At 43.4% G+C, this 8,014-nt stretch overlaps 1 pseudogene across 1 annotated transcript; it reads left to right on the top strand.

The window, feature by feature from the left end:
* Positions 1–3,055: 3,055 nt before the first annotated feature.
* On the top strand, positions 3,056–4,679 carry LOC147365639 (cytochrome b-c1 complex subunit 2, mitochondrial pseudogene; annotated as a pseudogene). Its single transcript, XR_015132616.1, has one exon. The product of XR_015132616.1 is annotated as a cytochrome b-c1 complex subunit 2, mitochondrial pseudogene (transcript).
* The last annotated feature ends 3,335 nt before the right edge of the window (positions 4,680–8,014 follow it).

Here is an 8,014-nt window from a genome sequence, read left to right on the forward strand (position 1 = left end):
ACATGGCACAATTCTCAACTGATCTAACAGCTCAGGTGACATAAGCACAATTGTTTCTACTTCATTCATTCCTTTGGGATGAGTAACTCACTAAAATTTAAATTCCGCAAAACATCTTCCACCATAAAATGAACTGTGGCCATTTTGACCTCTTACAGTAGGATTTAAAGCAATGAGTTAAAAAAGAGAACTATCTATAAAGGAAGTTTCTACAATGCACCTCAGGCACACTGGATTAAAGCAAAATACAACCATTCTCCACTCTTTTTTTCTCTTTACATACAAACTCAGTTATTCTGCTATAAATTCTCTCCTTTTCCTGAGCCAGATGCTTTCTGCTTTTCATCCACTATTTATCAATCCTCAAACAACTAATTCCAATGACTAAAAGAGACACATGGGAGGGGAGGATGGGGAGGCTAATCCAGGAAAGAAAGGTTTAACGTTGTGTTACTTTCACAAAGAAATACTAAGCCTTCCTTACACATAAGGCAAGGGTCTCTTCTATCTGTTGTATTTGAGGAGAAACAAAGAGTGACTCTAAAATTTCTGGATTTTTTTCTCTCCTTTCCCCCTCTTTTTTTGTAAGAAGACCCATCTGCCCACTTTCAGGTTTGCATATTGACAAAGGAAAAAGCACAATCCTAAACCCCCATGAAAACAAAGTTATACTCTTGTCGTTTCCTGTATCACATAATTTTTCTTTAACTTACAGTTCCATGATGAAGATCTGCCTTCATGAAGTCTGTCCTGTGTAACTGTAACAATGTATAAGAATATGGGAGTGACTAGGAAAGAGGGCACGGCTATCTATGGGACAGAGGGTGCACGCCTGGACTAGCTGGTCTCCACGAGCCCTAGAGCACAACATAACACTGTACCAAGCACTGGGCACAGAGCTTCTGATTCTAACTAGAATAAGAAAAGTCTTCATGTAAGAAGTCTCTTAGCCCAGCTACCTTGACTGATTCACAAACTGCTTATGATCCTTTTGGATTTATTCTCTAGGATCTAATAAGAGATGGTTCACAAGGTAAGAAGTTTTGAAGCATGCTAATAGCTCCAAAAACAAACCAGGTAACAAATCTGGTCCCATGAAGAGCCAGTTTGAAGGTCTCAGCCATTACAGTAGACAACAAATGATGGAATTTCCCCTCAGAAACTATTGAAGTTGCTGTTAAAACTCAGGAACCCCAAGATTACATTCCACAACATCACAACAGTCTTCCTTCCACCAGTATAAGCATCACAGTGTTCATTATTACTCACTGCAAGGGTAAAAAAAAAATCATTTCTTATATGTTTCTACTTTATTCAAATAGGCTGATCCCTCCTTATTGAAAGTGACTCAAGAGAAGCTGTTAAAACCCTCCATGTATACTATAATGGGCTTCCCAGGAGATGGAGTGGTAAAGAACCTGCCTGCCAGTGCAGGAGACACAAGAGACACGGGTTTGATATTGGGCTGGGAAGATTCCCATGGAGGAGGGCACAGCAACCTACACCAATATTCTTGCCTGGAGGATACCATGGACAGAGGAGACTGGCAGGCTACAGTCAAACCTAGACAGCATATTAAAAAACAGACATCACTTTGCTGACAAAGATCCATATAGTCAAAGCTATGGTTTTTCCAGTAGTCATGTATGGATGTGAGAGTTGGACCATAAGGAAGGCTGAACACCAAAAAATTAATGCTTTTGAATTATAGTGCTGGAGAAGACTCTTGAGAGTACCTTGGACAGCAAGGAGATCAAACCAGTCAATCCTAAGGGAAATCAACCCTGAATATTCATTGGAAGGACTGATGCTGAAGCTGAAACTCCAATACTTTGGCCACCTGATGCAAAGAACTGACTCATTAGAAAAGATCCTGATGCTGGGCAATATTGAGGGCAAGAGAAGGGTGTGACAGAGGATAAGATGGTTGGATGGCATCATTGACTCAATGGATGTGAGTTTGAACAAACTCCAGGAGATGGTGAAAGACAGGGAAGCCTGGCATGCTGCAGTCCATGGGACCGCAAAGAGTCGGACACAACTGAGAGACTGAACAACAACTCTGTGGCATGCACCTCAGTGAATTTCAAATGTTCACTCATAAGTATAAGAATATTTGTGAGCGCTTGATAAAAGTGAAGATTTCTAGGCCCTCCCCCTGGGAATCTGACTAGGTAGAAATGCCAGAAAGCTGCCAAAAGACTCAAGATCATTCTATGCAGCACAGTTATAGAAACCTTGACAACTATGACTTAAGAGTGGCGTGAAGGGGTTTTGTAAGCAGAAGGGTGCTTCCAATCTGAGGCAGAGGCCAAATAAAAGATTGATAGTAACTGTATTAAGAGAGTTAATTGTTTAAATCTTGGCTCCTTTGAAGACAGCCAAGTCTCTCTTGGCTTGGGAAGAGATTCAGTTTTCTGAAGAAGCCCTGGGGAAATCACAGGCTTCTCCGTTGAACTTGGCCTGAATCCCCTTTAGTCCAAGGAGCTGAGCTGAGCAGGGAGACAGGCAGCCCAAAAGCATAGACAGTTTTCATTGTGTGGGTCACTGACCACAGCTGCTGCAGCACTTTCAGAGACAGGAAAAGCAAGTGGGGAAGCAACTCCATAGGCAGCATGGTTGGTCAGCTCACCTTGCGTTATTGACTAGGGCCTCCAGGTTAAAAAGGGTGGCGGGCCTGGCACCTTTTGCAGAAGGAGGGCAACAGCAATCTGGCCACAACCCAAGGTGAGTGATGCCCATGGCCAATGTGGAGCAAGCAAAAACCAACTGCCTGTAGTTGAGTCAAAACTAATCAAAACTAAATATCAGATCACAAATGGGAACCAACTTTGTGGTCTGTGTGTGAGGACAGACTTATTTGTTCCCAGAATTCCTCTTGCTCAGTCCCTGGGGGAACAGGGAGGAGGTGGACAATCTCTCTATTTAAATCATATTATTTATGGCATTCTGTGCCTCGTTAATAACACTGTGCAGTGAGCTCTCCACTGTCATCACTAATGCTACTCAGGCTTATAGACATGTTTGTTAAGGGCATTTAAAAAATAAAACTGCCGCCACCATCTTGCTTTCCTCTAAGGCGGCAGTGACCGAGGCTCAGAACAATCTTGAGCAATGAAACTGTTAACCAGAGCCGGGTCCCTCTCGAGATTTTATTCCCTCAAAGTTGCTCCTAAAGTTAAAGCCACAGCAGCCCCTGCAGGAGTGCCTCCACATCCTCAGGACCTTGAGTTTACCAGGTTACCAAATGGTTTGGTGATTGCTTCTCTCGAAAACTATGCTCCTGCGTCAAGAATTGGTTTGTTCATTAAAGCAGGCAGCAGATATGAGAACTCCAACAATTTAGGAACTTCTCATTTGCTTCATCTTGCATCCAGTTTGACTACAAAAGGAGCTTCATCTTTCAAGATAACCCGTGGAATTGAAGCAGTTGGTGGTAAATTAAGCGTGACGTCAACAAGGGAAAACATGGCCTATACTGTGGAATGCCTGCGGGATGATGTTGATATTCTAATGGAGTTCCTGCTCAATGTCACCACAGCGCCAGAATTTCGATGCTGGGAGGTAGCTGCCCTTCAGCCTCAGCTAAGGATTGACAAAGCTGTGGCTCTTCAGAATCCACAGGCTTACGTCATTGAAAATTTGCATGCTGCCGCTTACAGAAATGCCTTGACTAATTCCTTATATTGTCCTGATTACAGGATTGGAAAAGTGACACCAGTTGAGTTACATGACTATGTACAGAATCATTTTACAAGTGCAAGAATGGCTTTGATTGGACTTGGTATGAGTCATCCTGTCCTAAAGCAAGTTGCTGAACAGTTTCTGAACATAAGGGGTGGCCTTGGTTTTTCTGGTGCAAAAGCCAAGTACCATGGAGGTGAAATTCGGGAACAGAATGGAGACAGTCTCGTCCATGCCGCTCTTGTAGCAGAGAGTGCAGCCATAGGAAGTGCAGAAGCAAACGCGTTCAGTGTTCTCCAGCACGTCCTCGGTGCTGGACCACACGTTAAGAGGGGCAGCAATGCCACCAGCTCTCTGTACCAGGCTGTTGCCAAGGGAGTTCACCAACCATTTGATGTTTCTGCTTTTAATGCCAGTTACTCAGACTCTGGACTCTCTGGGTTCTACACTATCTCATAAGCTGCATCTGCTGGAGACGTTATAAAGGCTGCTTATAACCAAGTAAAAACAATTGCTCAAGGAAACCTTTCTAATCCAGATGTCCAAGCTGCCAAGAACAAGCTGAAAGCTGGGTACCTGATGTCAGTGGAGTCTTCTGAGGGTTTCCTGGATGAAGTTGGGGCCCAGGCTCTAGCTGCTGGTTCATACACGCCGCCATCCACAGTCCTTCAGCAGATTGATGCAGTAGCTGACGCTGATGTCATAAATGCTGCAAAGAAGTTTGTTTCTGGCCGGAAGTCAATGGCAGCAAGTGGAAATTTGGGGCATACACCTTTCATTGATGAGTTGTAATACTGAATCCCATATTGCAGGAAAGAACTGAATGTTTTGTGAACCCAGAGCAGCAAATATATGAAAGTGAAAAGTCTCTAATGTAATATTTATCTTTTCTTCCAGTGAGAGGAAATATAAAGCATAAATATAGGTAATTGTTCCCAACTGACCTAAAGTCAATAAAGCATTCTATTTTTAAAAAAAAATAAAATAAAATAAAACTAGTAACTGCAGACTTAAAAAAGTATTCACAACTTAAAAGTTGAGAGTTATTATTTTATTCAGTGGGAATTTTTAGGACTCAGTGGGAATTTTTAGGACTTAAAACATAGGGGCAGCATCTCAAGTAACCCTGAGGGAACTGCTGCAAGGAGGAGTCAGGTTACAAAGAATTTTTGCAACAAAGGGCAAGTAGTCTGACATCAAAATACTATTGTTAATTAAAGAAAAGCAGATATCCCCCGTTAAGGAAGTTAGCTATTTTCTATATATGGGAAGATACAAGAGTCTGGGCTCAGGGAAATCATTTCTTTGATATGCACCTAAGCTGTCTGGGGCCAGTATCCTAAGTTTTCACATCCTGAGTTTCCTCTGGGCTCACCACAGGGAGTGGCTGCATCTGACAGCTTCTAGACTGCACGTATTCTTTCCTTTCTGAGTTCCCTCAGGGCTCACCAGCTCACCATTAGCCATCCTCAGTGGCTATAATTGCTGATGACTGTGACATTCTTTGTTTACTAATATGGCAGAAAATATTCCATTTCTCATAACCACTGTTGTGAAGCTACCAGTGTAAAGAATAAATAAATAAAACCAAGTGGAAAACACCAAAAGAGTTTGCAAACCATTTACCTAGAAGCAATCTTGTTTGTCCAGTTACATGCTTCATGAGCTAAACCTGTTTCATTAAAATCACTCTTTCTTGAACTTCTTCAGTGAAATGCATGTCAGTGGCCAGCCTCTCCCCCAGGGACCTGTCATGGCCCAGCACTTCCTTCAACCAGACCCACAGCAAACCCAGACCACTGTCCATCTAACTGAGGTGGGAGCCCTGCCACACCTCCAGTATGACCAGTAAAATGCTGATTTCTGATGCAAGTTGGAAAACATTCTGATAGGTTGACAGATGGAGGAGAGCTCATCTCACTTCTGAGGGGTACCTAGGCTCCCCAGCATGCCACCAGCTGGGGCTGGGCTGCTGGCTTTGCCCCATAGACTGTAATTTAACAGAGTTAGTCAAGAAAACCAGCAAGTTGTCAACTGGGCTTCATAGGTTTTGAAGCACTGAAATTGTTCTATTCCCCAGAAAGTGCAGTGTTCTACATGCATCCCTTCAGTCCAGCCCTCCCACAGGAGAAAGCACAAACAGGAAAAGGGGGACAAATATTTAGAGATGTTTCCCTTTAAGACGAACTTCATTGGAGTCCTACGTAATGAGCAAACAGCTGCTGAGGATGTACCATGTTTCAGATGCCAGAGTGGCAACGGCTTTACAGTGATGTGGGGGTTGGATATGCATGGTCCCTGTCTTTGTGCAACAAACATGCAATAAATAAATAAATACATAGTTATGGATGCTGATAAACTCTCTGCTCATAGAAAAGGGTATAATGCTGTAAGTCCTAAGACCAAACTAACTTCACCTGGGAGAAGGGTAGCTCTCCACGGAAGGTATCAGTTCAGTTCAGTTCAGTCACTCAGTCGTGTCTGACTCTTTGTGACCCCATGAATCACAGCACACCAGGCCTCCCTGTCCATCACCAACTCCTGGAGTTCACTCAAACTCACATCCATCAGGTCAGTGATGCCATCCAGCCATCTCATCCTCTGTCGTCCCCTTCTCCTCCTACCCCCAATCCCTCCCAGCATCAGAGTCTTTTCCAATGAGTCAACTCTTCGCATGAGGTGGCTAAAGTACTGGAGTTTCAGCTTTAGCATCAGTCCTTCCAAAGAAATCCCAGGGCTGATCTCCTTCAGAATGGACTGGTTGGATCTCTTTGCAGTCCAAGGGACTCTCAAGAGTCTTCTCCAACACCACAGTTCAAAAGCATCAATTCTTTGGTGCTCAGCCTTCTTCACAGTCCAACTCTCACATCCATACATGACCACAGGAAAAACCATAGCCTTGACTAGATGGACCTTTAATTAGGTTAAAATTGGTTGAGTAATAAACCATAGGAAGCGAGGTAAGGAGCATTCCAGGCCAAATGAGTGGCAGTAGAAAAGTCCTGGGAGGGAACAAGCTTGATACATTCAGGGAATTGAAACCAGACCAGCAGGGCTGGAACATAATGAGCGGGCAGGAGAGAGGCAGGGGCTTTTTGGGAGGATGGAAAAGGGCCAGACTGCCCAGGGCTTGTAGGACTTTGGGTTTCATTTGAGCCACAATGGGAGGCACTGCAGGATTTTAGGAAGAGGAATCATATAAGCTGAACTGCATTTTTAAAAGGCCACAGCCTGACTGTGCAGAGGAAGCAAGAAAAGAAGCAAGGAGACAAATACTGAAGGCAGGTAACTATGGCAAATGATGTGATAGGTCAGAAATGGACAGAGAGAGAGAGGTAGATATTTATAAATTAATGTAATTAAAATCAAAAGCTCCCAAGCCAGAAATCCTCTCCACAAAGGCAGTGGAGAAAGAAAACTTCCATTACTGAATGAGCATCAAACCAGAATGCTATGTGCAGCACAGGCCATCTGCACACATTACACGGCTGAGCAGATACGCCCTATTCCACACAAGAGAAACAGTGACTAGTCTCAGGTAAGAAGACGTGACAACTCCATTTGTCACATACAGCTAATCCTAGATTCACCCAGTAACTGGGGTGGCCATTTGTGTTTGCTAATTGGCGTTATCCCACCCCACCCCCTCAAAAAAGAATAAACTTCTCATATCTTTAAGGGGATAGATTTGCAAGCTGCCATGAGGTTGGGGGCTTCCCAGGTGGCGCAGAGGTAAAGAATCCACCTGCCAAGAGACAAAGTTTCGATCCCTGGGTCGGGAATATCCCTCGGAGAAGGAAATGGCCTCGTACTAAAGTATTCTTGCCTGGAGAATAACATGGACAGAGGAGCCTGGTGGGCGACAGTCCATGGGGTCGCAAAGAGTCAGACATGACTGAGCATGCACACACACACACACACCTCCAAGTCAGATGCCTACTCTCACACAGAGACTGGGAGACAGGGGTGCTATGTCCCTAGATGTTTATGTTTCAAAGAGATGGCTCCCAAGTCTCAGAGAAAAGCGTGACTTGTCATAAAGCTATGAAGAGAATATTTAGCTTTTAAAAGATTTATATATATTTCAAAGAGAGAAATTACAAGTTTTCTAAAGTAAATGCTGCAGGATAAGAGAGAAGGGAGGCCAGTCTCTTCCTTTATTCTCAAAGAGAGAATTAAACCCCGTATTTTTTAAGTTGGATTTGCCCTTAACAATAGTAGATAGATAAATTGATAGAATTAAGATTAGTGTAATTGGATTAGAGGTGAGGATTTAAGAAAAAAGAGAAAGCGCTAAGATGATGATCAGGAGTTTATGTCAACTTACTGA

Source organism: Bos grunniens, chromosome 9 (genome assembly GCF_055505025.1).
Source record: "Bos grunniens cultivar Pamir isolate PY7600 chromosome 9, Bosgru_T2T1.0, whole genome shotgun sequence".
NCBI classification, from domain to species: domain Eukaryota; kingdom Metazoa; phylum Chordata; class Mammalia; order Artiodactyla; family Bovidae; genus Bos; species Bos grunniens.